Here is a 23,487-nt window from a genome sequence, read left to right on the forward strand (position 1 = left end):
TTCAATTTTAGAAAAAGAAACTTCTGATTATCTTTGACACGTTTTAAAGGATTAGGAAAAAGATGAAAAGCAGCTTACGGCCATACCTCTCTGGTTCTGCCCGATCTCGTCTGATCTCGGAAGCTAAGCAGAGCAGGGCCTGGTTAGTACCTGGATGGAAGACCGCCTGGGAATCCCAGGTGCCGTAAGCTTTTTAACTTCTCTCTCTGAAAGCCGCCCAGCGCCGTAGATTGTACACCTACACAATTGTAAAAAAAAAATCACATTGTAGAAGAGATGCAATAGGAAGAAGATGAAAGGTGGCTTACGTCCATACCATCGTCAGGCCATTTGAGGTGGCGGGGACTGCAATGGCCATTCACCGATTGGCTGGGACTCCTGGGCGGGTCTTCTCTAGTCCATCCAATTTTCGGCATGGGATGTCACAGCCTTCTTTGCATACCCTTATTTAACCCACACAAAGATGCCAACGGCTGGCGTGTCATAATTCATTGACGCATTATAAAGGATTAGGAAAAAGATAAAAAGCAGCTTACGGCCATACCTCTCTGGTTCCGCCTGATCTCGTCTGATCTCGGAAGCTAAGCAGAGCAGGGCCTGGTTAGTACCTGGATGGAAGACTGCCTGGGAATCCCAGGTGCCGTAAGCTTTTTCACTTCTCTCTCCGAAAGCCGCCCACCGCCGCAGATTGTACACCTTCACAATTGTAAAAAGTATTTCACATTGTAGAAGAGATGCAATAGGAAGAAGATGAAAGGTGTCTTACGTCCATACCATCGTCAGGCCATTTGAGGTGGCGGGGACTGCAATGGCCATCCACCGATTGGCTGGGACTCCTGGGCGGGTCTTCTCTAGTCCATCCAATTTTCGCCATAGGATGTCACAGCCTTCTTTGCATACCCTTATTTAACCCACACAAAGATGCCAACGGCAGGCGTGACATAATTTTTTGACGCATTATAAAGGATTAGGAAAAAGATAAAAAGCAGCTTACGGCCATACCTCTCTGGTTCCGCCCGATCTCGTCTGATCTCGGAAGCTAAGCAGAGCAGGGCCTGGTTAGTACCTGGATGGAAGACCGCCTGGGAATCCCAGGTGCCGTAAGCTTTTTCACTTCTCTCTCTGAAAGCCGCCCAGCGCCGTAGCTTGTACACCTACACAATTGTAAAAAGTTTATCACATTGTAGAAGAGATGCAATAGGAAGAAGATGAAAGGTGGCTTACGTCCATACCATCGTCAGGCCATTTGAGGTGGCGGGGACTGCAATGGCCATTCACCGATTGGCTGGGACTCCTGGGCGGGTCTTCTCTAGTCCATCCAATTTTCGGCATGGGATGTCACAGCCTTCTTTGCATACCCTTATTTAACCCACACAAAGATGCCAACGGCAGGCGTGTCATAATTCATTGACGCATTATAAAGGATTAGGAAAAAGATAAAAAGCAGCTTACGGCCATACCTCTCTGGTTCCGCCCGATCTCGTCTGATCTCGGAAGCTAAGCAGAGCAGGGCCTGGTTAGTACCTGGATGGAAGACCGCCTGGGAACACCTACAAATTACAAAAAGTATATCACATTGTTGAAGAGATGCATGTTTAGTGTTGTTTTAACGTTGGATATGAAAGGAAATTAGACAATATTATCCAAAATGATTCCGTTTCATGATTGCTAAATTGGTGTTGATCAACATTTTACGATTGGCATACTATTGTTTGTAATTTAGCCGTTGAAATACAGGTGCTAACCAAACATGTTAGATTTACCAGTGAAGAAAAGTAAAGTTACCTTCAGGTTTTAGGAACCTCTCTTGCCAATGCTAAGAACTGCTTCAATTTTAGAAAAAGAAACTTCTGATTATCTTTGACACGTTTTAAAGGATTAGGAAAAAGATAAAAAGCAGCTTACAGCCATACCTCTCTGGTTCCGCCCGATCTCGTCTGATCTCGGAAGCTAAGCAGAGCGGGGCCTGGTTAGTACCTGGATGGAAGACCGCCTGGGAATCCCAGGTGCCGTAAGCTTTTTCACTTCTCTCACCGAAAGCCGCCGAGCGCCGCAGATTGTACACCTACAAATTACAAAAAGTATATCACATTGTTGAAGAGATGCATGTTTAGTGTTGTTTTAACGTTGGATATGAAAGGCAATTAGACAATATTATCCAAAATGATTCCGTTTCATGGTTGCTAAATTAGTGTTGATCAACATTTAACAATTGGCATACTTTTGTTTGTAATTTAGCCGTTGAAATACAGGTGCTAACCCAACATGTTAGAATTGCCAGTGAAGAAAAGTAAAGTTACCTTCAGGTTTTAGAAACCTCTCTTGCCAATCCTAAGAACTGCTTCAATTTTAGAAAAAGAAACTCTTCTGATTATCTTTGACGCATTATAAAGGATTAGGAAAAAGATAAAAAGCAGCTTACGGCCATACCTCTCTGGTTCCGCCCGATCTCGTCTGATCTCGGAAGCTAAGCAGAGCAGGGCCTGGTTAGTACCTGGATGGAAGACCGCCTGGGAATCCCAGGTGCCGTAAGCTTTTTCACTTCTCTCTCTGAAAGCCGCCCAGCGCCGTAGCTTGTACACCTACACAATTGTAAAAAGTTTATCACATTGTAGAAGAGATGCAATAGGAAGAAGATGAAAGGTGGCTTACGTCCATACCATCGTCAGGCCATTTGAGGTGGCGGGGACTGCAATGGCCATTCACCGATTGGCTGGGACTCCTGGGCGGGTCTTCTCTAGTCCATCCAATTTTCGGCATGGGATGTCACAGCCTTCTTTGCATACCCTTATTTAACCCACACAAAGATGCCAACGGCAGGCGTGTCATAATTCATTGACGCATTATAAAGGATTAGGAAAAAGATAAAAAGCAGCTTACGGCCATACCTCTCTGGTTCCGCCCGATCTCGTCTGATCTCGGAAGCTAAGCAGAGCAGGGCCTGGTTAGTACCTGGATGAAAGACCGCCTGGGAATCCCAGGTGCCGTAAGCTTTTTCACTTCTCTCTCCGAAAGCCGCCGAGCGCCGCAGATTGTACACCTGTTTTAACGTTGGATATGAAAGGAAATTAGACAATATTATCCAAAATGATTCCGTTTCATGATTGCTAAATTAGTGTTGGTCAACATTTACCATTGGCATACTGTTGTTTGTAATTTAGCCGTTGAAATACAGGTGCTAACCCAACATGTTAGAATTGCCAGTGAAGAAAAGTAAAGTTACCTTCAGGCTTTAGGAACCTCTCTTGCCAATGCTAAGAACTGCTTCAATTTTAGAAAAAGAAACTTCTGATTATCTTTGACACGTTTTAAAGGATTAGGAAAAAGATGAAAAGCAGCTTACGGCCATACCTCTCTGGTTCCGCCCGATCTCGTCTGATCTCGGAAGCTAAGCAGAGCAGGGCCTGGTTAGTACCTGGATGGAAGACCGCCTGGGAATCCCAGGTGCCGTAAGCTTTTTAACTTCTCTCTCTGAAAGCCGCCCAGCGCCGTAGATTGTACACCTACACAATTGTAAAAAAAAATTCACATTGTAGAAGAGATGCAATAGGAAGAAGATGAAAGGTGGCTTACGTCCATACCATCGTCAGGCCATTTGAGGTGGCGGGGACTGCAATGGCCATTCACCGATTGGCTGGGACTCCTGGGCGGGTCTTCTCTAGTCCATCCAATTTTCGGCATGGGATGTCACAGCCTTCTTTGCATACCCTTATTTAACCCACACAAAGATGCCAACGGCAGGCGTGTCATAATTCATTGACGCATTATAAAGGATTAGGAAAAAGATAAAAAGCAGCTTACGGCCATACCTCTCTGGTTCCGCCCGATCTCGTCTGATCTCGGAAGCTAAGCAGAGCAGGGCCTGGTTAGTACCTGGATGGAAGACCGCCTGGGAATCCCAGGTGCCGTAAGCTTTTTCACTTCTCTCTCCGAAAGCCGCCGAGCGCCGCAGATTGTACACCTGTTTTAACGTTGGATATGAAAGGAAATTAGACAATATTATCCAAAATGATTCCGTTTCATGATTGCTAAATTAGTGTTGGTCAACATTTACGATTGGCATACTGTTGTTTGTAATTTAGCCGTTGAAATACAGGTGCTAACCCAACATGTTAGAATTGCCAGTGAAGAAAAGTAAAGTTACCTTCAGGCTTTAGGAACCTCTCTTGCCAATGCTAAGAACTGCTTCAATTTTAGAAAAAGAAACTTCTGATTATCTTTGACACGTTTTAAAGGATTAGGAAAAAGATGAAAAGCAGCTTACGTCCATACCTCTCTGGTTCCGCCCGATCTCGTCTGATCTCGGAAGCTAAGCAGAGCAGGGCCTGGTTAGTACCTGGATGGAAGACCGCCTGGGAATCCCAGGTGCCGTAAGCTTTTTCACTTCTCTCTCCGAAAGCCGCCGAGCGCCGCAGATTGTACACCTGTTTTAACGTTGGATATGAAAGGAAATTAGACAATATTATCCAAAATGATTCCGTTTCATGATTGCTAAATTAGTGTTGGTCAACATTTACCATTGGCATACTGTTGTTTGTAATTTAGCCGTTGAAATACAGGTGCTAACCCAACATGTTAGAATTGCCAGTGAAGAAAAGTAAAGTTACCTTCAGGCTTTAGGAACCTCTCTTGCCAATGCTAAGAACTGCTTCAATTTTAGAAAAAGAAACTTCTGATTATCTTTGACACGTTTTAAAGGATTAGGAAAAAGATGAAAAGCAGCTTACGGCCATACCTCTCTGGTTCCGCCCGATCTCGTCTGATCTCGGAAGCTAAGCAGAGCAGGGCCTGGTTAGTACCTGGATGGAAGACCGCCTGGGAATCCCAGGTGCCGTAAGCTTTTTAACTTCTCTCTCTGAAAGCCGCCCAGCGCCGTAGATTGTACACCTACACAATTGTAAAAAAAAATTCACATTGTAGAAGAGATGCAATAGGAAGAAGATGAAAGGTGGCTTACGTCCATACCATCGTCAGGCCATTTGAGGTGGCGGGGACTGCAATGGCCATTCACCGATTGGCTGGGACTCCTGGGCGGGTCTTCTCTAGTCCATCCAATTTTCGGCATGGGATGTCACAGCCTTCTTTGCATACCCTTATTTAACCCACACAAAGATGCCAACGGCAGGCGTGTCATAATTCATTGACGCATTATAAAGGATTAGGAAAAAGATAAAAAGCAGCTTACGGCCATACCTCTCTGGTTCCGCCCGATCTCGTCTGATCTCGGAAGCTAAGCAGAGCAGGGCCTGGTTAGTACCTGGATGGAAGACCGCCGAGAATCCCAGGTGCCGTAAGCTTTTTCACTTCTCTCTCCGAAAGCCGCCGAGCGCCGCAGATTGTACACCTGTTTTAACGTTGGATATGAAAGGAAATTAGACAATATTATCCAAAATGATTCCGTTTCATGATTGCTAAATTAGTGTTGGTCAACATTTACCATTGGCATACTGTTGTTTGTAATTTAGCCGTTGAAATACAGGTGCTAACCCAACATGTTAGAATTGCCAGTGAAGAAAAGTAAAGTTACCTTCAGGCTTTAGGAACCTCTCTTGCCAATGCTAAGAACTGCTTCAATTTTAGAAAAAGAAACTTCTGATTATCTTTGACACGTTTTAAAGGATTAGGAAAAAGATGAAAAGCAGCTTACGGCCATACCTCTCTGGTTCCGCCCGATCTCGTCTGATCTCGGAAGCTAAGCAGAGCAGGGCCTGGTTAGTACCTGGATGGAAGACCGCCTGGGAATCCCAGGTGCCGTAAGCTTTTTAACTTCTCTCTCTGAAAGCCGCCCAGCGCCGTAGATTGTACACCTACACAATTGTAAAAAAAAATTCACATTGTAGAAGAGATGCAATAGGAAGAAGATGAAAGGTGGCTTACGTCCATACCATCGTCAGGCCATTTGAGGTGGCGGGGACTGCAATGGCCATTCACCGATTGGCTGGGACTCCTGGGCGGGTCTTCTCTAGTCCATCCAATTTTCGGCATGGGATGTCACAGCCTTCTTTGCATACCCTTATTTAACCCACACAAAGATGCCAACGGCAGGCGTGTCATAATTCATTGACGCATTATAAAGGATTAGGAAAAAGATAAAAAGCAGCTTACGGCCATACCTCTCTGGTTCCGCCCGATCTCGTCTGATCTCGGAAGCTAAGCAGAGCAGGGCCTGGTTAGTACCTGGATGGAAGACCGCCTGGGAATCCCAGGTGCCGTAAGCTTTTTCACTTCTCTCTCCGAAAGCCGCCGAGCGCCGCAGATTGTACACCTGTTTTAACGTTGGATATGAAAGGAAATTAGACAATATTATCCAAAATGATTCCGTTTCATGATTGCTAAATTAGTGTTGGTCAACATTTACCATTGGCATACTGTTGTTTGTAATTTAGCCGTTGAAATACAGGTGCTAACCCAACATGTTAGAATTGCCAGTGAAGAAAAGTAAAGTTACCTTCAGGCTTTAGGAACCTCTCTTGCCAATGCTAAGAACTGCTTCAATTTTAGAAAAAGAAACTTCTGATTATCTTTGACACGTTTTAAAGGATTAGGAAAAAGATGAAAAGCAGCTTACGGCCATACCTCTCTGGTTCCGCCCGATCTCGTCTGATCTCGGAAGCTAAGCAGAGCAGGGCCTGGTTAGTACCTGGATGGAAGACCGCCTGGGAATCCCAGGTGCCGTAAGCTTTTTAACTTCTCTCTCTGAAAGCCGCCCAGCGCCGTAGATTGTACACCTACACAATTGTAAAAAAAAATTCACATTGTAGAAGAGATGCAATAGGAAGAAGATGAAAGGTGGCTTACGTCCATACCATCGTCAGGCCATTTGAGGTGGCGGGGACTGCAATGGCCATTCACCGATTGGCTGGGACTCCTGGGCGGGTCTTCTCTAGTCCATCCAATTTTCGGCATGGGATGTCACAGCCTTCTTTGCATACCCTTATTTAACCCACACAAAGATGCCAACGGCAGGCGTGTCATAATTCATTGACGCATTATAAAGGATTAGGAAAAAGATAAAAAGCAGCTTACGGCCATACCTCTCTGGTTCCGCCCGATCTCGTCTGATCTCGGAAGCTAAGCAGAGCAGGGCCTGGTTAGTACCTGGATGGAAGACCGCCTGGGAATCCCAGGTGCCGTAAGCTTTTTCACTTCTCTCTCCGAAAGCCGCCGAGCGCCGCAGATTGTACACCTGTTTTAACGTTGGATATGAAAGGAAATTAGACAATATTATCCAAAATGATTCCGTTTCATGATTGCTAAATTAGTGTTGGTCAACATTTACCATTGGCATACTGTTGTTTGTAATTTAGCCGTTGAAATACAGGTGCTAACCCAACATGTTAGAATTGCCAGTGAAGAAAAGTAAAGTTACCTTCAGGCTTTAGGAACCTCTCTTGCCAATGCTAAGAACTGCTTCAATTTTAGAAAAAGAAACTTCTGATTATCTTTGACACGTTTTAAAGGATTAGGAAAAAGATGAAAAGCAGCTTACGGCCATACCTCTCTGGTTCCGCCCGATCTCGTCTGATCTCGGAAGCTAAGCAGAGCAGGGCCTGGTTAGTACCTGGATGGAAGACCGCCTGGGAATCCCAGGTGCCGTAAGCTTTTTAACTTCTCTCTCTGAAAGCCGCCCAGCGCCGTAGATTGTACACCTACACAATTGTAAAAAAAAATTCACATTGTAGAAGAGATGCAATAGGAAGAAGATGAAAGGTGGCTTACGTCCATACCATCGTCAGGCCATTTGAGGTGGCGGGGACTGCAATGGCCATTCACCGATTGGCTGGGACTCCTGGGCGGGTCTTCTCTAGTCCATCCAATTTTCGGCATGGGATGTCACAGCCTTCTTTGCATACCCTTATTTAACCCACACAAAGATGCCAACGGCAGGCGTGTCATAATTCATTGACGCATTATAAAGGATTAGGAAAAAGATAAAAAGCAGCTTACGGCCATACCTCTCTGGTTCCGCCCGATCTCGTCTGATCTCGGAAGCTAAGCAGAGCAGGGCCTGGTTAGTACCTGGATGGAAGACCGCCTGGGAATCCCAGGTGCCGTAAGCTTTTTCACTTCTCTCTCCGAAAGCCGCCGAGCGCCGCAGATTGTACACCTGTTTTAACGTTGGATATGAAAGGAAATTAGACAATATTATCCAAAATGATTCCGTTTCATGATTGCTAAATTAGTGTTGGTCAACATTTACCATTGGCATACTGTTGTTTGTAATTTAGCCGTTGAAATACAGGTGCTAACCCAACATGTTAGAATTGCCAGTGAAGAAAAGTAAAGTTACCTTCAGGCTTTAGGAACCTCTCTTGCCAATGCTAAGAACTGCTTCAATTTTAGAAAAAGAAACTTCTGATTATCTTTGACACGTTTTAAAGGATTAGGAAAAAGATGAAAAGCAGCTTACGGCCATACCTCTCTGGTTCCGCCCGATCTCGTCTGATCTCGGAAGCTAAGCAGAGCAGGGCCTGGTTAGTACCTGGATGGAAGACCGCCTGGGAATCCCAGGTGCCGTAAGCTTTTTAACTTCTCTCTCTGAAAGCCGCCCAGCGCCGTAGATTGTACACCTACACAATTGTAAAAAAAAATTCACATTGTAGAAGAGATGCAATAGGAAGAAGATGAAAGGTGGCTTACGTCCATACCATCGTCAGGCCATTTGAGGTGGCGGGGACTGCAATGGCCATTCACCGATTGGCTGGGACTCCTGGGCGGGTCTTCTCTAGTCCATCCAATTTTCGGCATGGGATGTCACAGCCTTCTTTGCATACCCTTATTTAACCCACACAAAGATGCCAACGGCAGGCGTGTCATAATTCATTGACGCATTATAAAGGATTAGGAAAAAGATAAAAAGCAGCTTACGGCCATACCTCTCTGGTTCCGCCCGATCTCGTCTGATCTCGGAAGCTAAGCAGAGCAGGGCCTGGTTAGTACCTGGATGGAAGACCGCCTGGGAATCCCAGGTGCCGTAAGCTTTTTCACTTCTCTCTCCGAAAGCCGCCGAGCGCCGCAGATTGTACACCTGTTTTAACGTTGGATATGAAAGGAAATTAGACAATATTATCCAAAATGATTCCGTTTCATGATTGCTAAATTAGTGTTGGTCAACATTTACCATTGGCATACTGTTGTTTGTAATTTAGCCGTTGAAATACAGGTGCTAACCCAACATGTTAGAATTGCCAGTGAAGAAAAGTAAAGTTACCTTCAGGCTTTAGGAACCTCTCTTGCCAATGCTAAGAACTGCTTCAATTTTAGAAAAAGAAACTTCTGATTATCTTTGACACGTTTTAAAGGATTAGGAAAAAGATGAAAAGCAGCTTACGGCCATACCTCTCTGGTTCCGCCCGATCTCGTCTGATCTCGGAAGCTAAGCAGAGCAGGGCCTGGTTAGTACCTGGATGGAAGACCGCCTGGGAATCCCAGGTGCCGTAAGCTTTTTAACTTCTCTCTCTGAAAGCCGCCCAGCGCCGTAGATTGTACACCTACACAATTGTAAAAAAAAATTCACATTGTAGAAGAGATGCAATAGGAAGAAGATGAAAGGTGGCTTACGTCCATACCATCGTCAGGCCATTTGAGGTGGCGGGGACTGCAATGGCCATTCACCGATTGGCTGGGACTCCTGGGCGGGTCTTCTCTAGTCCATCCAATTTTCGGCATGGGATGTCACAGCCTTCTTTGCATACCCTTATTTAACCCACACAAAGATGCCAACGGCAGGCGTGTCATAATTCATTGACGCATTATAAAGGATTAGGAAAAAGATAAAAAGCAGCTTACGGCCATACCTCTCTGGTTCCGCCCGATCTCGTCTGATCTTGGAAGCTAAGCAGAGCAGGGCCTGGTTAGTACCTGGATGGAAGACCGCCTGGGAATCCCAGGTGCCGTAAGCTTTTTCACTTCTCTCCCCGAAAGCCGCCGAGCGCCGCAGATTGTACACCTGTTTTAACGTTGGATATGAAAGGAAATTAGACAATATTATCCAAAATGATTCCGTTTCATGATTGCTAAATTAGTGTTGGTCAACATTTACCATTGGCATACTGTTGTTTGTAATTTAGCCGTTGAAATACAGGTGCTAACCCAACATGTTAGAATTGCCAGTGAAGAAAAGTAAAGTTACCTTCAGGCTTTAGGAACCTCTCTTGCCAATGCTAAGAACTGCTTCAATTTTAGAAAAAGAAACTTCTGATTATCTTTGACACGTTTTAAAGGATTAGGAAAAAGATGAAAAGCAGCTTACGGCCATACCTCTCTGGTTCCGCCCGATCTCGTCTGATCTCGGAAGCTAAGCAGAGCAGGGCCTGGTTAGTACCTGGATGGAAGACCGCCTGGGAATCCCAGGTGCCGTAAGCTTTTTCACTTCTCTCTCCGAAAGCCGCCGAGCGCCGCAGATTGTACACCTGTTTTAACGTTGGATATGAAAGGAAATTAGACAATATTATCCAAAATGATTCCGTTTCATGATTGCTAAATTAGTGTTGGTCAACATTTACCATTGGCATACTGTTGTTTGTAATTTAGCCGTTGAAATACAGGTGCTAACCCAACATGTTAGAATTGCCAGTGAAGAAAAGTAAAGTTACCTTCAGGCTTTAGGAACCTCTCTTGCCAATGCTAAGAACTGCTTCAATTTTAGAAAAAGAAACTTCTGATTATCTTTGACACGTTTTAAAGGATTAGGAAAAAGATGAAAAGCAGCTTACGGCCATACCTCTCTGGTTCCGCCCGATCTCGTCTGATCTCGGAAGCTAAGCAGAGCAGGGCCTGGTTAGTACCTGGATGGAAGACCGCCTGGGAATCCCAGGTGCCGTAAGCTTTTTAACTTCTCTCTCTGAAAGCCGCCCAGCGCCGTAGATTGTACACCTACACAATTGTAAAAAAAAATTCACATTGTAGAAGAGATGCAATAGGAAGAAGATGAAAGGTGGCTTACGTCCATACCATCGTCAGGCCATTTGAGGTGGCGGGGACTGCAATGGCCATTCACCGATTGGCTGGGACTCCTGGGCGGGTCTTCTCTAGTCCATCCAATTTTCGGCATGGGATGTCACAGCCTTCTTTGCATACCCTTATTTAACCCACACAAAGATGCCAACGGCAGGCGTGTCATAATTCATTGACGCATTATAAAGGATTAGGAAAAAGATAAAAAGCAGCTTACGGCCATACCTCTCTGGTTCCGCCCGATCTCGTCTGATCTTGGAAGCTAAGCAGAGCAGGGCCTGGTTAGTACCTGGATGGAAGACCGCCTGGGAATCCCAGGTGCCGTAAGCTTTTTCACTTCTCTCTCCGAAAGCCGCCGAGCGCCGCAGATTGTACACCTGTTTTAACGTTGGATATGAAAGGAAATTAGACAATATTATCCAAAATGATTCCGTTTCATGATTGCTAAATTAGTGTTGGTCAACATTTACCATTGGCATACTGTTGTTTGTAATTTAGCCGTTGAAATACAGGTGCTAACCCAACATGTTAGAATTGCCAGTGAAGAAAAGTAAAGTTACCTTCAGGCTTTAGGAACCTCTCTTGCCAATGCTAAGAACTGCTTCAATTTTAGAAAAAGAAACTTCTGATTATCTTTGACACGTTTTAAAGGATTAGGAAAAAGATGAAAAGCAGCTTACGGCCATACCTCTCTGGTTCCGCCCGATCTCGTCTGATCTCGGAAGCTAAGCAGAGCAGGGCCTGGTTAGTACCTGGATGGAAGACCGCCTGGGAATCCCAGGTGCCGTAAGCTTTTTCACTTCTCTCTCCGAAAGCCGCCGAGCGCCGCAGATTGTACACCTGTTTTAACGTTGGATATGAAAGGAAATTAGACAATATTATCCAAAATGATTCCGTTTCATGATTGCTAAATTAGTGTTGGTCAACATTTACCATTGGCATACTGTTGTTTGTAATTTAGCCGTTGAAATACAGGTGCTAACCCAACATGTTAGAATTGCCAGTGAAGAAAAGTAAAGTTACCTTCAGGCTTTAGGAACCTCTCTTGCCAATGCTAAGAACTGCTTCAATTTTAGAAAAAGAAACTTCTGATTATCTTTGACACGTTTTAAAGGATTAGGAAAAAGATGAAAAGCAGCTTACGGCCATACCTCTCTGGTTCCGCCCGATCTCGTCTGATCTCGGAAGCTAAGCAGAGCAGGGCCTGGTTAGTACCTGGATGGAAGACCGCCTGGGAATCCCAGGTGCCGTAAGCTTTTTAACTTCTCTCTCTGAAAGCCGCCCAGCGCCGTAGATTGTACACCTACACAATTGTAAAAAAAAATTCACATTGTAGAAGAGATGCAATAGGAAGAAGATGAAAGGTGGCTTACGTCCATACCATCGTCAGGCCATTTGAGGTGGCGGGGACTGCAATGGCCATTCACCGATTGGCTGGGACTCCTGGGCGGGTCTTCTCTAGTCCATCCAATTTTCGGCATGGGATGTCACAGCCTTCTTTGCATACCCTTATTTAACCCACACAAAGATGCCAACGGCAGGCGTGTCATAATTCATTGACGCATTATAAAGGATTAGGAAAAAGATAAAAAGCAGCTTACGGCCATACCTCTCTGGTTCCGCCCGATCTCGTCTGATCTTGGAAGCTAAGCAGAGCAGGGCCTGGTTAGTACCTGGATGGAAGACCGCCTGGGAATCCCAGGTGCCGTAAGCTTTTTCACTTCTCTCTCCGAAAGCCGCCGAGCGCCGCAGATTGTACACCTGTTTTAACGTTGGATATGAAAGGAAATTAGACAATATTATCCAAAATGATTCCGTTTCATGATTGCTAAATTAGTGTTGGTCAACATTTACCATTGGCATACTGTTGTTTGTAATTTAGCCGTTGAAATACAGGTGCTAACCCAACATGTTAGAATTGCCAGTGAAGAAAAGTAAAGTTACCTTCAGGCTTTAGGAACCTCTCTTGCCAATGCTAAGAACTGCTTCAATTTTAGAAAAAGAAACTTCTGATTATCTTTGACACGTTTTAAAGGATTAGGAAAAAGATGAAAAGCAGCTTACGGCCATACCTCTCTGGTTCCGCCCGATCTCGTCTGATCTCGGAAGCTAAGCAGAGCAGGGCCTGGTTAGTACCTGGATGGAAGACCGCCTGGGAATCCCAGGTGCCGTAAGCTTTTTCACTTCTCTCTCCGAAAGCCGCCGAGCGCCGCAGATTGTACACCTGTTTTAACGTTGGATATGAAAGGAAATTAGACAATATTATCCAAAATGATTCCGTTTCATGATTGCTAAATTAGTGTTGGTCAACATTTACCATTGGCATACTGTTGTTTGTAATTTAGCCGTTGAAATACAGGTGCTAACCCAACATGTTAGAATTGCCAGTGAAGAAAAGTAAAGTTACCTTCAGGCTTTAGGAACCTCTCTTGCCAATGCTAAGAACTGCTTCAATTTTAGAAAAAGAAACTTCTGATTATCTTTGACACGTTTTAAAGGATTAGGAAAAAGATGAAAAGCAGCTTACGGCCATACCTCTCTGGTTCCGCCCGATCTCGTCTGATCTCGGAAGCTAAGCAGAGCAGGGCCTGGTTAGTACCTGGATGGGAGACCGCCTGGGAATCCCAGGTGCCGTAAGCTTTTTAACTTCTCTCTCTGAAAGCCGCCCAGCGCCGTAGATTGTACACCTACACAATTGTAAAAAAAAATTCACATTGTAGAAGAGATGCAATAGGAAGAAGATGAAAGGTGGCTTACGTCCATACCATCGTCAGGCCATTTGAGGTGGCGGGGACTGCAATGGCCATTCACCGATTGGCTGGGACTCCTGGGCGGGTCTTCTCTAGTCCATCCAATTTTCGGCATGGGATGTCACAGCCTTCTTTGCATACCCTTATTTAACCCACACAAAGATGCCAACGGCAGGCGTGTCATAATTCATTGACGCATTATAAAGGATTAGGAAAAAGATAAAAAGCAGCTTACGGCCATACCTCTCTGGTTCCGCCCGATCTCGTCTGATCTTGGAAGCTAAGCAGAGCAGGGCCTGGTTAGTACCTGGATGGAAGACCGCCTGGGAATCCCAGGTGCCGTAAGCTTTTTCACTTCTCTCCCCGAAAGCCGCCGAGCGCCGCAGATTGTACACCTGTTTTAACGTTGGATATGAAAGGAAATTAGACAATATTATCCAAAATGATTCCGTTTCATGATTGCTAAATTAGTGTTGGTCAACATTTACCATTGGCATACTGTTGTTTGTAATTTAGCCGTTGAAATACAGGTGCTAACCCAACATGTTAGAATTGCCAGTGAAGAAAAGTAAAGTTACCTTCAGGCTTTAGGAACCTCTCTTGCCAATGCTAAGAACTGCTTCAATTTTAGAAAAAGAAACTTCTGATTATCTTTGACACGTTTTAAAGGATTAGGAAAAAGATGAAAAGCAGCTTACGGCCATACCTCTCTGGTTCCGCCCGATCTCGTCTGATCTCGGAAGCTAAGCAGAGCAGGGCCTGGTTAGTACCTGGATGGAAGACCGCCTGGGAATCCCAGGTGCCGTAAGCTTTTTCACTTCTCTCTCCGAAAGCCGCCGAGCGCCGCAGATTGTACACCTGTTTTAACGTTGGATATGAAAGGAAATTAGACAATATTATCCAAAATGATTCCGTTTCATGATTGCTAAATTAGTGTTGGTCAACATTTACCATTGGCATACTGTTGTTTGTAATTTAGCCGTTGAAATACAGGTGCTAACCCAACATGTTAGAATTGCCAGTGAAGAAAAGTAAAGTTACCTTCAGGCTTTAGGAACCTCTCTTGCCAATGCTAAGAACTGCTTCAATTTTAGAAAAAGAAACTTCTGATTATCTTTGACACGTTTTAAAGGATTAGGAAAAAGATGAAAAGCAGCTTACGGCCATACCTCTCTGGTTCCGCCCGATCTCGTCTGATCTCGGAAGCTAAGCAGAGCAGGGCCTGGTTAGTACCTGGATGGAAGACCGCCTGGGAATCCCAGGTGCCGTAAGCTTTTTAACTTCTCTCTCTGAAAGCCGCCCAGCGCCGTAGATTGTACACCTACACAATTGTAAAAAAAAATTCACATTGTAGAAGAGATGCAATAGGAAGAAGATGAAAGGTGGCTTACGTCCATACCATCGTCAGGCCATTTGAGGTGGCGGGGACTGCAATGGCCATTCACCGATTGGCTGGGACTCCTGGGCGGGTCTTCTCTAGTCCATCCAATTTTCGGCATGGGATGTCACAGCCTTCTTTGCATACCCTTATTTAACCCACACAAAGATGCCAACGGCAGGCGTGTCATAATTCATTGACGCATTATAAAGGATTAGGAAAAAGATAAAAAGCAGCTTACGGCCATACCTCTCTGGTTCCGCCCGATCTCGTCTGATCTTGGAAGCTAAGCAGAGCAGGGCCTGGTTAGTACCTGGATGGAAGACCGCCTGGGAATCCCAGGTGCCGTAAGCTTTTTCACTTCTCTCTCCGAAAGCCGCCGAGCGCCGCAGATTGTACACCTGTTTTAACGTTGGATATGAAAGGAAATTAGACAATATTATCCAAAATGATTCCGTTTCATGATTGCTAAATTAGTGTTGGTCAACATTTACCATTGGCATACTGTTGTTTGTAATTTAGCCGTTGAAATACAGGTGCTAACCCAACATGTTAGAATTGCCAGTGAAGAAAAGTAAAGTTACCTTCAGGCTTTAGGAACCTCTCTTGCCAATGCTAAGAACTGCTTCAATTTTAGAAAAAGAAACTTCTGATTATCTTTGACACGTTTTAAAGGATTAGGAAAAAGATGAAAAGCAGCTTACGGCCATACCTCTCTGGTTCCGCCCGATCTCGTCTGATCTCGGAAGCTAAGCAGAGCAGGGCCTGGTTAGTACCTGGATGGAAGACCGCCTGGGAATCCCAGGTGCCGTAAGCTTTTTCACTTCTCTCTCCGAAAGCCGCCGAGCGCCGCAGATTGTACACCTGTTTTAACGTTGGATATGAAAGGAAATTAGACAATATTATCCAAAATGATTCCGTTTCATGATTGCTAAATTAGTGTTGGTCAACATTTACCATTGGCATACTGTTGTTTGTAATTTAGCCGTTGAAATACAGGTGCTAACCCAACATGTTAGAATTGCCAGTGAAGAAAAGTAAAGTTACCTTCAGGCTTTAGGAACCTCTCTTGCCAATGCTAAGAACTGCTTCAATTTTAGAAAAAGAAACTTCTGATTATCTTTGACACGTTTTAAAGGATTAGGAAAAAGATGAAAAGCAGCTTACGGCCATACCTCTCTGGTTCCGCCCGATCTCGTCTGATCTCGGAAGCTAAGCAGAGCAGGGCCTGGTTAGTACCTGGATGGAAGACCGCCTGGGAATCCCAGGTGCCGTAAGCTTTTTAACTTCTCTCTCTGAAAGCCGCCCAGCGCCGTAGATTGTACACCTACACAATTGTAAAAAAAAATTCACATTGTAGAAGAGATGCAATAGGAAGAAGATGAAAGGTGGCTTACGTCCATACCATCGTCAGGCCATTTGAGGTGGCGGGGACTGCAATGGCCATTCACCGATTGGCTGGGACTCCTGGGCGGGTCTTCTCTAGTCCATCCAATTTTCGGCATGGGATGTCACAGCCTTCTTTGCATACCCTTATTTAACCCACACAAAGATGCCAACGGCAGGCGTGTCATAATTCATTGACGCATTATAAAGGATTAGGAAAAAGATAAAAAGCAGCTTACGGCCATACCTCTCTGGTTCCGCCCGATCTCGTCTGATCTCGGAAGCTAAGCAGAGCAGGGCCTGGTTAGTACCTGGATGGAAGACCGCCTGTGAATCCCAGGTGCCGTAAGCTTTTTCACTTCTCTCTCCGAAAGCCGCCGAGCGCCGCAGATTGTACACCTGTTTTAACGTTGGATATGAAAGGAAATTAGACAATATTATCCAAAATGATTCCGTTTCATGATTGCTAAATTAGTGTTGGTCAACATTTACCATTGGCATACTGTTGTTTGTAATTTAGCCGTTGAAATACAGGTGCTAACCCAACATGTTAGAATTGCCAGTGAAGAAAAGTAAAGTTACCTTCAGGCTTTAGGAACCTCTCTTGCCAATGCTAAGAACTGCTTCAATTTTAGAAAAAGAAACTTCTGATTATCTTTGACACGTTTTAAAGGATTAGGAAAAAGATGAAAAGCAGCTTACGGCCATACCTCTCTGGTTCCGCCCGATCTCGTCTGATCTCGGAAGCTAAGCAGAGCAGGGCCTGGTTAGTACCTGGATGGAAGACCGCCTGGGAATCCCAGGTGCCGTAAGCTTTTTAACTTCTCTCTCTGAAAGCCGCCCAGCGCCGTAGATTGTACACCTACACAATTGTAAAAAAAAATTCACATTGTAGAAGAGATGCAATAGGAAGAAGATGAAAGGTGGCTTACGTCCATACCATCGTCAGGCCATTTGAGGTGGCGGGGACTGCAATGGCCATTCACCGATTGGCTGGGACTCCTGGGCGGGTCTTCTCTAGTCCATCCAATTTTCGGCATGGGATGTCACAGCCTTCTTTGCATACCCTTATTTAACCCACACAAAGATGCCAACGGCAGGCGTGTCATAATTCATTGACGCATTATAAAGGATTAGGAAAAAGATAAAAAGCAGCTTACGGCCATACCTCTCTGGTTCCGCCCGATCTCGTCTGATCTTGGAAGCTAAGCAGAGCAGGGCCTGGTTAGTACCTGGATGGAAGACCGCCTGGGAATCCCAGGTGCCGTAAGCTTTTTCACTTCTCTCTCCGAAAGCCGCCGAGCGCCGCAGATTGTACACCTGTTTTAACGTTGGATATGAAAGGAAATTAGACAATATTATCCAAAATGATTCCGTTTCATGATTGCTAAATTAGTGTTGGTCAACATTTACCATTGGCATACTGTTGTTTGTAATTTAGCCGTTGAAATACAGGTGCTAACCCAACATGTTAGAATTGCCAGTGAAGAAAAGTAAAGTTACCTTCAGGCTTTAGGAACCTCTCTTGCCAATGCTAAGAACTGCTTCAATTTTAGAAAAAGAAACTTCTGATTATCTTTGACACGTTTTAAAGGATTAGGAAAAAGATGAAAAGCAGCTTACGGCCATACCTCTCTGGTTCCGCCCGATCTCGTCTGATCTCGGAAGCTAAGCAGAGCAGGGCCTGGTTAGTACCTGGATGGAAGACCGCCTGGGAATCCCAGGTGCCGTAAGCTTTTTCACTTCTCTCTCCGAAAGCCGCCGAGCGCCGCAGATTGTACACCTGTTTTAACGTTGGATATGAAAGGAAATTAGACAATATTATCCAAAATGATTCCGTTTCATGATTGCTAAATTAGTGTTGGTCAACATTTACCATTGGCATACTGTTGTTTGTAATTTAGCCGTTGAAATACAGGTGCTAACCCAACATGTTAGAATTGCCAGTGAAGAAAAGTAAAGTTACCTTCAGGCTTTAGGAACCTCTCTTGCCAATGCTAAGAACTGCTTCAATTTTAGAAAAAGAAACTTCTGATTATCTTTGACACGTTTTAAAGGATTAGGAAAAAGATGAAAAGCAGCTTACGGCCATACCTCTCTGGTTCCGCCCGATCTCGTCTGATCTCGGAAGCTAAGCAGAGCAGGGCCTGGTTAGTACCTGGATGGAAGACCGCCTGGGAATCCCAGGTGCCGTAAGCTTTTTAACTTCTCTCTCTGAAAGCCGCCCAGCGCCGTAGATTGTACACCTACACAATTGTAAAAAAAAATTCACATTGTAGAAGAGATGCAATAGGAAGAAGATGAAAGGTGGCTTACGTCCATACCATCGTCAGGCCATTTGAGGTGGCGGGGACTGCAATGGCCATTCACCGATTGGCTGGGACTCCTGGGCGGGTCTTCTCTAGTCCATCCAATTTTCGGCATGGGATGTCACAGCCTTCTTTGCATACCCTTATTTAACCCACACAAAGATGCCAACGGCAGGCGTGTCATAATTCATTGACGCATTATAAAGGATTAGGAAAAAGATAAAAAGCAGCTTACGGCCATACCTCTCTGGTTCCGCCCGATCTCGTCTGATCTCGGAAGCTAAGCAGAGCAGGGCCTGGTTAGTACCTGGATGGAAGACCGCCTGTGAATCCCAGGTGCCGTAAGCTTTTTCACTTCTCTCTCCGAAAGCCGCCGAGCGCCGCAGATTGTACACCTGTTTTAACGTTGGATATGAAAGGAAATTAGACAATATTATCCAAAATGATTCCGTTTCATGATTGCTAAATTAGTGTTGGTCAACATTTACCATTGGCATACTGTTGTTTGTAATTTAGCCGTTGAAATACAGGTGCTAACCCAACATGTTAGAATTGCCAGTGAAGAAAAGTAAAGTTACCTTCAGGCTTTAGGAACCTCTCTTGCCAATGCTAAGAACTGCTTCAATTTTAGAAAAAGAAACTTCTGATTATCTTTGACACGTTTTAAAGGATTAGGAAAAAGATGAAAAGCAGCTTACGGCCATACCTCTCTGGTTCCGCCCGATCTCGTCTGATCTCGGAAGCTAAGCAGAGCAGGGCCTGGTTAGTACCTGGATGGAAGACCGCCTGGGAATCCCAGGTGCCGTAAGCTTTTTAACTTCTCTCTCTGAAAGCCGCCCAGCGCCGTAGATTGTACACCTACACAATTGTAAAAAAAAATTCACATTGTAGAAGAGATGCAATAGGAAGAAGATGAAAGGTGGCTTACGTCCATACCATCGTCAGGCCATTTGAGGTGGCGGGGACTGCAATGGCCATTCACCGATTGGCTGGGACTCCTGGGCGGGTCTTCTCTAGTCCATCCAATTTTCGGCATGGGATGTCACAGCCTTCTTTGCATACCCTTATTTAACCCACACAAAGATGCCAACGGCAGGCGTGTCATAATTCATTGACGCATTATAAAGGATTAGGAAAAAGATAAAAAGCAGCTTACGGCCATACCTCTCTGGTTCCGCCCGATCTCGTCTGATCTCGGAAGCTAAGCAGAGCAGGGCCTGGTTAGTACCTGGATGGAAGACCGCCTGTGAATCCCAGGTGCCGTAAGCTTTTTCACTTCTCTCTCCGAAAGCCGCCGAGCGCCGCAGATTGTACACCTGTTTTAACGTTGGATATGAAAGGAAATTAGACAATATTATCCAAAATGATTCCGTTTCATGATTGCTAAATTAGTGTTGGTCAACATTTACCATTGGCATACTGTTGTTTGTAATTTAGCCGTTGAAATACAGGTGCTAACCCAACATGTTAGAATTGCCAGTGAAGAAAAGTAAAGTTACCTTCAGGCTTTAGGAACCTCTCTTGCCAATGCTAAGAACTGCTTCAATTTTAGAAAAAGAAACTTCTGATTATCTTTGACACGTTTTAAAGGATTAGGAAAAAGATGAAAAGCAGCTTACGGCCATACCTCTCTGGTTCCGCCCGATCTCGTCTGATCTCGGAAGCTAAGCAGAGCAGGGCCTGGTTAGTACCTGGATGGAAGACCGCCTGGGAATCCCAGGTGCCGTAAGCTTTTTAACTTCTCTCTCTGAAAGCCGCCCAGCGCCGTAGATTGTACACCTACACAATTGTAAAAAAAAATTCACATTGTAGAAGAGATGCAATAGGAAGAAGATGAAAGGTGGCTTACGTCCATACCATCGTCAGGCCATTTGAGGTGGCGGGGACTGCAATGGCCATTCACCGATTGGCTGGGACTCCTGGGCGGGTCTTCTCTAGTCCATCCAATTTTCGGCATGGGATGTCACAGCCTTCTTTGCATACCCTTATTTAACCCACACAAAGATGCCAACGGCAGGCGTGTCATAATTCATTGACGCATTATAAAGGATTAGGAAAAAGATAAAAAGCAGCTTACGGCCATACCTCTCTGGTTCCGCCCGATCTCGTCTGATCTTGGAAGCTAAGCAGAGCAGGGCCTGGTTAGTACCTGGATGGAAGACCGCCTGGGAATCCCAGGTGCCGTAAGCTTTTTCACTTCTCTCTCCGAAAGCCGCCGAGCGCCGCAGATTGTACACCTGTTTTAACGTTGGATATGAAAGGAAATTAGACAATATTATCCAAAATGATTCCGTTTCATGATTGCTAAATTAGTGTTGGTCAACATTTACCATTGGCATACTGTTGTTTGTAATTTAGCCGTTGAAATACAGGTGCTAACCCAACATGTTAGAATTGCCAGTGAAGAAAAGTAAAGTTACCTTCAGGCTTTAGGAACCTCTCTTGCCAATGCTAAGAACTGCTTCAATTTTAGAAAAAGAAACTTCTGATTATCTTTGACACGTTTTAAAGGATTAGGAAAAAGATGAAAAGCAGCTTACGGCCATACCTCTCTGGTTCCGCCCGATCTCGTCTGATCTCGGAAGCTAAGCAGAGCAGGGCCTGGTTAGTACCTGGATGGAAGACCGCCTGGGAATCCCAGGTGCCGTAAGCTTTTTCACTTCTCTCTCCGAAAGCCGCCGAGCGCCGCAGATTGTACACCTGTTTTAACGTTGGATATGAAAGGAAATTAGACAATATTATCCAAAATGATTCCGTTTCATGATTGCTAAATTAGTGTTGGTCAACATTTACCATTGGCATACTGTTGTTTGTAATTTAGCCGTTGAAATACAGGTGCTAACCCAACATGTTAGAATTGCCAGTGAAGAAAAGTAAAGTTACCTTCAGGCTTTAGGAACCTCTCTTGCCAATGCTAAGAACTGCTTCAATTTTAGAAAAAGAAACTTCTGATTATCTTTGACACGTTTTAAAGGATTAGGAAAAAGATGAAAAGCAGCTTACGGCCATACCTCTCTGGTTCCGCCCGATCTCGTCTGATCTCGGAAGCTAAGCAGAGCAGGGCCTGGTTAGTACCTGGATGGAAGACCGCCTGGGAATCCCAGGTGCCGTAAGCTTTTTAACTTCTCTCTCTGAAAGCCGCCCAGCGCCGTAGATTGTACACCTACACAATTGTAAAAAAAAATTCACATTGTAGAAGAGATGCAATAGGAAGAAGATGAAAGGTGGCTTACGTCCATACCATCGTCAGGCCATTTGAGGTGGCGGGGACTGCAATGGCCATTCACCGATTGGCTGGGACTCCTGGGCGGGTCTTCTCTAGTCCATCCAATTTTCGGCATGGGATGTCACAGCCTTCTTTGCATACCCTTATTTAACCCACACAAAGATGCCAACGGCAGGCGTGTCATAATTCATTGACGCATTATAAAGGATTAGGAAAAAGATAAAAAGCAGCTTACGGCCATACCTCTCTGGTTCCGCCCGATCTCGTCTGATCTCGGAAGCTAAGCAGAGCAGGGCCTGGTTAGTACCTGGATGGAAGACCGCCTGTGAATCCCAGGTGCCGTAAGCTTTTTCACTTCTCTCTCCGAAAGCCGCCGAGCGCCGCAGATTGTACACCTGTTTTAACGTTGGATATGAAAGGAAATTAGACAATATTATCCAAAATGATTCCGTTTCATGATTGCTAAATTAGTGTTGGTCAACATTTACCATTGGCATACTGTTGTTTGTAATTTAGCCGTTGAAATACAGGTGCTAACCCAACATGTTAGAATTGCCAGTGAAGAAAAGTAAAGTTACCTTCAGGCTTTAGGAACCTCTCTTGCCAATGCTAAGAACTGCTTCAATTTTAGAAAAAGAAACTTCTGATTATCTTTGACACGTTTTAAAGGATTAGGAAAAAGATGAAAAGCAGCTTACGGCCATACCTCTCTGGTTCCGCCCGATCTCGTCTGATCTCGGAAGCTAAGCAGAGCAGGGCCTGGTTAGTACCTGGATGGAAGACCGCCTGGGAATCCCAGGTGCCGTAAGCTTTTTAACTTCTCTCTCTGAAAGCCGCCCAGCGCCGTAGATTGTACACCTACACAATTGTAAAAAAAAATTCACATTGTAGAAGAGATGCAATAGGAAGAAGATGAAAGGTGGCTTACGTCCATACCATCGTCAGGCCATTTGAGGTGGCGGGGACTGCAATGGCCATTCACCGATTGGCTGGGACTCCTGGGCGGGTCTTCTCTAGTCCATCCAATTTTCGGCATGGGATGTCACAGCCTTCTTTGCATACCCTTATTTAACCCACACAAAGATGCCAACGGCAGGCGTGTCATAATTCATTGACGCATTATAAAGGATTAGGAAAAAGATAAAAAGCAGCTTACGGCCATACCTCTCTGGTTCCGCCCGATCTCGTCTGATCTCGGAAGCTAAGCAGAGCAGGGCCTGGTTAGTACCTGGATGGAAGACCGCCTGGGAATCCCAGGTGCCGTAAGCTTTTTCACTTCTCTCTCCGAAAGCCGCCGAGCGCCGCAGATTGTACACCTGTTTTAACGTTGGATATGAAAGGAAATTAGACAATATTATCCAAAATGATTCCGTTTCATGATTGCTAAATTAGTGTTGGTCAACATTTACCATTGGCATACTGTTGTTTGTAATTTAGCCGTTGAAATACAGGTGCTAACCCAACATGTTAGAATTGCCAGTG

At 44.9% G+C, this 23,487-nt stretch overlaps 49 non-coding genes and 1 pseudogene across 49 annotated transcripts; all 50 read left to right on the forward strand.

Moving 5' to 3' along the window:
• Nucleotides 1–72: 72 nt before the first annotated feature.
• On the forward strand, nucleotides 73–191 carry LOC134109901 (5S ribosomal RNA). Its single transcript, XR_009943296.1, has one exon. It is a non-coding gene; the product is annotated as a 5S ribosomal RNA (ribosomal RNA).
• Nucleotides 192–530: 339 nt separating this feature from the next.
• LOC134110068 (5S ribosomal RNA) lies at nucleotides 531–649 on the forward strand. The gene has a single exon (XR_009943462.1). It is a non-coding gene; the product is annotated as a 5S ribosomal RNA (ribosomal RNA).
• A 339-nt stretch (nucleotides 650–988) lies between these two features.
• LOC134110607 (5S ribosomal RNA) lies at nucleotides 989–1,107 on the forward strand. Its single transcript, XR_009943992.1, has one exon. It is a non-coding gene; the product is annotated as a 5S ribosomal RNA (ribosomal RNA).
• A 792-nt stretch (nucleotides 1,108–1,899) lies between these two features.
• Nucleotides 1,900–2,018, forward strand: LOC134110100 (5S ribosomal RNA). Its single transcript, XR_009943494.1, has one exon. It is a non-coding gene; the product is annotated as a 5S ribosomal RNA (ribosomal RNA).
• A 398-nt stretch (nucleotides 2,019–2,416) lies between these two features.
• Nucleotides 2,417–2,535, forward strand: LOC134110608 (5S ribosomal RNA). The gene has a single exon (XR_009943993.1). It is a non-coding gene; the product is annotated as a 5S ribosomal RNA (ribosomal RNA).
• Nucleotides 2,536–2,874: 339 nt separating this feature from the next.
• On the forward strand, nucleotides 2,875–2,993 carry LOC134110030 (5S ribosomal RNA). The gene has a single exon (XR_009943424.1). It is a non-coding gene; the product is annotated as a 5S ribosomal RNA (ribosomal RNA).
• Nucleotides 2,994–3,337: 344 nt separating this feature from the next.
• LOC134110610 (5S ribosomal RNA) lies at nucleotides 3,338–3,456 on the forward strand. The gene has a single exon (XR_009943995.1). It is a non-coding gene; the product is annotated as a 5S ribosomal RNA (ribosomal RNA).
• Nucleotides 3,457–3,795: 339 nt separating this feature from the next.
• LOC134110611 (5S ribosomal RNA) lies at nucleotides 3,796–3,914 on the forward strand. Its single transcript, XR_009943996.1, has one exon. It is a non-coding gene; the product is annotated as a 5S ribosomal RNA (ribosomal RNA).
• Nucleotides 3,915–4,258: 344 nt separating this feature from the next.
• LOC134110001 (5S ribosomal RNA) lies at nucleotides 4,259–4,377 on the forward strand. The gene has a single exon (XR_009943396.1). It is a non-coding gene; the product is annotated as a 5S ribosomal RNA (ribosomal RNA).
• A 344-nt stretch (nucleotides 4,378–4,721) lies between these two features.
• Nucleotides 4,722–4,840, forward strand: LOC134110612 (5S ribosomal RNA). The gene has a single exon (XR_009943997.1). It is a non-coding gene; the product is annotated as a 5S ribosomal RNA (ribosomal RNA).
• A 339-nt stretch (nucleotides 4,841–5,179) lies between these two features.
• LOC134110200 (5S ribosomal RNA) lies at nucleotides 5,180–5,297 on the forward strand (annotated as a pseudogene).
• Nucleotides 5,298–5,641: 344 nt separating this feature from the next.
• Nucleotides 5,642–5,760, forward strand: LOC134110613 (5S ribosomal RNA). Its single transcript, XR_009943998.1, has one exon. It is a non-coding gene; the product is annotated as a 5S ribosomal RNA (ribosomal RNA).
• Nucleotides 5,761–6,099: 339 nt separating this feature from the next.
• LOC134110614 (5S ribosomal RNA) lies at nucleotides 6,100–6,218 on the forward strand. Its single transcript, XR_009943999.1, has one exon. It is a non-coding gene; the product is annotated as a 5S ribosomal RNA (ribosomal RNA).
• Nucleotides 6,219–6,562: 344 nt separating this feature from the next.
• Nucleotides 6,563–6,681, forward strand: LOC134110616 (5S ribosomal RNA). The gene has a single exon (XR_009944001.1). It is a non-coding gene; the product is annotated as a 5S ribosomal RNA (ribosomal RNA).
• A 339-nt stretch (nucleotides 6,682–7,020) lies between these two features.
• On the forward strand, nucleotides 7,021–7,139 carry LOC134110617 (5S ribosomal RNA). The gene has a single exon (XR_009944002.1). It is a non-coding gene; the product is annotated as a 5S ribosomal RNA (ribosomal RNA).
• Nucleotides 7,140–7,483: 344 nt separating this feature from the next.
• Nucleotides 7,484–7,602, forward strand: LOC134110618 (5S ribosomal RNA). The gene has a single exon (XR_009944003.1). It is a non-coding gene; the product is annotated as a 5S ribosomal RNA (ribosomal RNA).
• A 339-nt stretch (nucleotides 7,603–7,941) lies between these two features.
• Nucleotides 7,942–8,060, forward strand: LOC134110619 (5S ribosomal RNA). Its single transcript, XR_009944004.1, has one exon. It is a non-coding gene; the product is annotated as a 5S ribosomal RNA (ribosomal RNA).
• Nucleotides 8,061–8,404: 344 nt separating this feature from the next.
• Nucleotides 8,405–8,523, forward strand: LOC134110620 (5S ribosomal RNA). Its single transcript, XR_009944005.1, has one exon. It is a non-coding gene; the product is annotated as a 5S ribosomal RNA (ribosomal RNA).
• Nucleotides 8,524–8,862: 339 nt separating this feature from the next.
• On the forward strand, nucleotides 8,863–8,981 carry LOC134110621 (5S ribosomal RNA). The gene has a single exon (XR_009944006.1). It is a non-coding gene; the product is annotated as a 5S ribosomal RNA (ribosomal RNA).
• A 344-nt stretch (nucleotides 8,982–9,325) lies between these two features.
• LOC134110622 (5S ribosomal RNA) lies at nucleotides 9,326–9,444 on the forward strand. Its single transcript, XR_009944007.1, has one exon. It is a non-coding gene; the product is annotated as a 5S ribosomal RNA (ribosomal RNA).
• A 339-nt stretch (nucleotides 9,445–9,783) lies between these two features.
• Nucleotides 9,784–9,902, forward strand: LOC134109933 (5S ribosomal RNA). The gene has a single exon (XR_009943328.1). It is a non-coding gene; the product is annotated as a 5S ribosomal RNA (ribosomal RNA).
• A 344-nt stretch (nucleotides 9,903–10,246) lies between these two features.
• Nucleotides 10,247–10,365, forward strand: LOC134110623 (5S ribosomal RNA). Its single transcript, XR_009944008.1, has one exon. It is a non-coding gene; the product is annotated as a 5S ribosomal RNA (ribosomal RNA).
• Nucleotides 10,366–10,709: 344 nt separating this feature from the next.
• On the forward strand, nucleotides 10,710–10,828 carry LOC134110624 (5S ribosomal RNA). The gene has a single exon (XR_009944009.1). It is a non-coding gene; the product is annotated as a 5S ribosomal RNA (ribosomal RNA).
• A 339-nt stretch (nucleotides 10,829–11,167) lies between these two features.
• LOC134109934 (5S ribosomal RNA) lies at nucleotides 11,168–11,286 on the forward strand. The gene has a single exon (XR_009943329.1). It is a non-coding gene; the product is annotated as a 5S ribosomal RNA (ribosomal RNA).
• A 344-nt stretch (nucleotides 11,287–11,630) lies between these two features.
• On the forward strand, nucleotides 11,631–11,749 carry LOC134110625 (5S ribosomal RNA). The gene has a single exon (XR_009944010.1). It is a non-coding gene; the product is annotated as a 5S ribosomal RNA (ribosomal RNA).
• Nucleotides 11,750–12,093: 344 nt separating this feature from the next.
• Nucleotides 12,094–12,212, forward strand: LOC134110627 (5S ribosomal RNA). The gene has a single exon (XR_009944012.1). It is a non-coding gene; the product is annotated as a 5S ribosomal RNA (ribosomal RNA).
• Nucleotides 12,213–12,551: 339 nt separating this feature from the next.
• On the forward strand, nucleotides 12,552–12,670 carry LOC134109936 (5S ribosomal RNA). Its single transcript, XR_009943331.1, has one exon. It is a non-coding gene; the product is annotated as a 5S ribosomal RNA (ribosomal RNA).
• A 344-nt stretch (nucleotides 12,671–13,014) lies between these two features.
• LOC134110628 (5S ribosomal RNA) lies at nucleotides 13,015–13,133 on the forward strand. Its single transcript, XR_009944013.1, has one exon. It is a non-coding gene; the product is annotated as a 5S ribosomal RNA (ribosomal RNA).
• Nucleotides 13,134–13,477: 344 nt separating this feature from the next.
• Nucleotides 13,478–13,596, forward strand: LOC134109786 (5S ribosomal RNA). The gene has a single exon (XR_009943181.1). It is a non-coding gene; the product is annotated as a 5S ribosomal RNA (ribosomal RNA).
• A 339-nt stretch (nucleotides 13,597–13,935) lies between these two features.
• On the forward strand, nucleotides 13,936–14,054 carry LOC134109937 (5S ribosomal RNA). The gene has a single exon (XR_009943332.1). It is a non-coding gene; the product is annotated as a 5S ribosomal RNA (ribosomal RNA).
• Nucleotides 14,055–14,398: 344 nt separating this feature from the next.
• On the forward strand, nucleotides 14,399–14,517 carry LOC134110629 (5S ribosomal RNA). The gene has a single exon (XR_009944014.1). It is a non-coding gene; the product is annotated as a 5S ribosomal RNA (ribosomal RNA).
• Nucleotides 14,518–14,861: 344 nt separating this feature from the next.
• LOC134110630 (5S ribosomal RNA) lies at nucleotides 14,862–14,980 on the forward strand. Its single transcript, XR_009944015.1, has one exon. It is a non-coding gene; the product is annotated as a 5S ribosomal RNA (ribosomal RNA).
• A 339-nt stretch (nucleotides 14,981–15,319) lies between these two features.
• On the forward strand, nucleotides 15,320–15,438 carry LOC134109938 (5S ribosomal RNA). Its single transcript, XR_009943333.1, has one exon. It is a non-coding gene; the product is annotated as a 5S ribosomal RNA (ribosomal RNA).
• A 344-nt stretch (nucleotides 15,439–15,782) lies between these two features.
• Nucleotides 15,783–15,901, forward strand: LOC134110631 (5S ribosomal RNA). Its single transcript, XR_009944016.1, has one exon. It is a non-coding gene; the product is annotated as a 5S ribosomal RNA (ribosomal RNA).
• Nucleotides 15,902–16,245: 344 nt separating this feature from the next.
• Nucleotides 16,246–16,364, forward strand: LOC134110632 (5S ribosomal RNA). Its single transcript, XR_009944017.1, has one exon. It is a non-coding gene; the product is annotated as a 5S ribosomal RNA (ribosomal RNA).
• A 339-nt stretch (nucleotides 16,365–16,703) lies between these two features.
• LOC134109927 (5S ribosomal RNA) lies at nucleotides 16,704–16,822 on the forward strand. The gene has a single exon (XR_009943322.1). It is a non-coding gene; the product is annotated as a 5S ribosomal RNA (ribosomal RNA).
• Nucleotides 16,823–17,166: 344 nt separating this feature from the next.
• On the forward strand, nucleotides 17,167–17,285 carry LOC134110633 (5S ribosomal RNA). The gene has a single exon (XR_009944018.1). It is a non-coding gene; the product is annotated as a 5S ribosomal RNA (ribosomal RNA).
• Nucleotides 17,286–17,624: 339 nt separating this feature from the next.
• LOC134109939 (5S ribosomal RNA) lies at nucleotides 17,625–17,743 on the forward strand. Its single transcript, XR_009943334.1, has one exon. It is a non-coding gene; the product is annotated as a 5S ribosomal RNA (ribosomal RNA).
• A 344-nt stretch (nucleotides 17,744–18,087) lies between these two features.
• Nucleotides 18,088–18,206, forward strand: LOC134110634 (5S ribosomal RNA). The gene has a single exon (XR_009944019.1). It is a non-coding gene; the product is annotated as a 5S ribosomal RNA (ribosomal RNA).
• Nucleotides 18,207–18,550: 344 nt separating this feature from the next.
• Nucleotides 18,551–18,669, forward strand: LOC134110635 (5S ribosomal RNA). Its single transcript, XR_009944020.1, has one exon. It is a non-coding gene; the product is annotated as a 5S ribosomal RNA (ribosomal RNA).
• Nucleotides 18,670–19,008: 339 nt separating this feature from the next.
• Nucleotides 19,009–19,127, forward strand: LOC134109928 (5S ribosomal RNA). The gene has a single exon (XR_009943323.1). It is a non-coding gene; the product is annotated as a 5S ribosomal RNA (ribosomal RNA).
• Nucleotides 19,128–19,471: 344 nt separating this feature from the next.
• LOC134110636 (5S ribosomal RNA) lies at nucleotides 19,472–19,590 on the forward strand. The gene has a single exon (XR_009944021.1). It is a non-coding gene; the product is annotated as a 5S ribosomal RNA (ribosomal RNA).
• A 339-nt stretch (nucleotides 19,591–19,929) lies between these two features.
• On the forward strand, nucleotides 19,930–20,048 carry LOC134109929 (5S ribosomal RNA). Its single transcript, XR_009943324.1, has one exon. It is a non-coding gene; the product is annotated as a 5S ribosomal RNA (ribosomal RNA).
• Nucleotides 20,049–20,392: 344 nt separating this feature from the next.
• Nucleotides 20,393–20,511, forward strand: LOC134110638 (5S ribosomal RNA). The gene has a single exon (XR_009944023.1). It is a non-coding gene; the product is annotated as a 5S ribosomal RNA (ribosomal RNA).
• A 339-nt stretch (nucleotides 20,512–20,850) lies between these two features.
• LOC134109940 (5S ribosomal RNA) lies at nucleotides 20,851–20,969 on the forward strand. The gene has a single exon (XR_009943335.1). It is a non-coding gene; the product is annotated as a 5S ribosomal RNA (ribosomal RNA).
• A 344-nt stretch (nucleotides 20,970–21,313) lies between these two features.
• LOC134110639 (5S ribosomal RNA) lies at nucleotides 21,314–21,432 on the forward strand. The gene has a single exon (XR_009944024.1). It is a non-coding gene; the product is annotated as a 5S ribosomal RNA (ribosomal RNA).
• Nucleotides 21,433–21,776: 344 nt separating this feature from the next.
• On the forward strand, nucleotides 21,777–21,895 carry LOC134110640 (5S ribosomal RNA). Its single transcript, XR_009944025.1, has one exon. It is a non-coding gene; the product is annotated as a 5S ribosomal RNA (ribosomal RNA).
• A 339-nt stretch (nucleotides 21,896–22,234) lies between these two features.
• LOC134109930 (5S ribosomal RNA) lies at nucleotides 22,235–22,353 on the forward strand. The gene has a single exon (XR_009943325.1). It is a non-coding gene; the product is annotated as a 5S ribosomal RNA (ribosomal RNA).
• Nucleotides 22,354–22,697: 344 nt separating this feature from the next.
• On the forward strand, nucleotides 22,698–22,816 carry LOC134110641 (5S ribosomal RNA). The gene has a single exon (XR_009944026.1). It is a non-coding gene; the product is annotated as a 5S ribosomal RNA (ribosomal RNA).
• Nucleotides 22,817–23,155: 339 nt separating this feature from the next.
• LOC134110642 (5S ribosomal RNA) lies at nucleotides 23,156–23,274 on the forward strand. Its single transcript, XR_009944027.1, has one exon. It is a non-coding gene; the product is annotated as a 5S ribosomal RNA (ribosomal RNA).
• The last annotated feature ends 213 nt before the right edge of the window (nucleotides 23,275–23,487 follow it).

Source organism: Pungitius pungitius, unplaced genomic scaffold (assembly GCF_949316345.1).
Source record: "Pungitius pungitius unplaced genomic scaffold, fPunPun2.1 scaffold_37, whole genome shotgun sequence".
NCBI classification, from domain to species: domain Eukaryota; kingdom Metazoa; phylum Chordata; class Actinopteri; order Perciformes; family Gasterosteidae; genus Pungitius; species Pungitius pungitius.